A 308-nucleotide genomic window follows, 5' to 3' on the forward strand; every position below is an offset into this window, starting at 1 on the left:
AGATTAAATGTTTTCCTGCCGTGCTGGATGTTGGGCTCATGATCAATGATCTTTGGGCATTCGCCCAAACTGGTTTTGTAAAATAAAAAAGCGGGTGGTGAAGGGTGGAGTTAACGCGAGTCCCGCTCGCTGTGAAGCGAGAAGGGTATAACTGCAGCCTGGAGATCTCCAAAACGGGGCGGGAGCTCCAAAATAGGGCGTGGCTTCCTCCCATTGACAGACAGGCACATGACACGCATGCACAATTTTTCCCCCAATCCACTTCAGTGCAAACTCCGCCCCACAGCTGATTCTAAAGATTTTATTGG

The sequence above is a fragment of the Sinocyclocheilus rhinocerous genome, unplaced genomic scaffold, assembly GCF_001515625.1.
Source record: "Sinocyclocheilus rhinocerous isolate Xijiao unplaced genomic scaffold, SAMN03320098_v1.1 scaffold2648, whole genome shotgun sequence".
NCBI lineage: Eukaryota > Metazoa > Chordata > Actinopteri > Cypriniformes > Cyprinidae > Sinocyclocheilus > Sinocyclocheilus rhinocerous.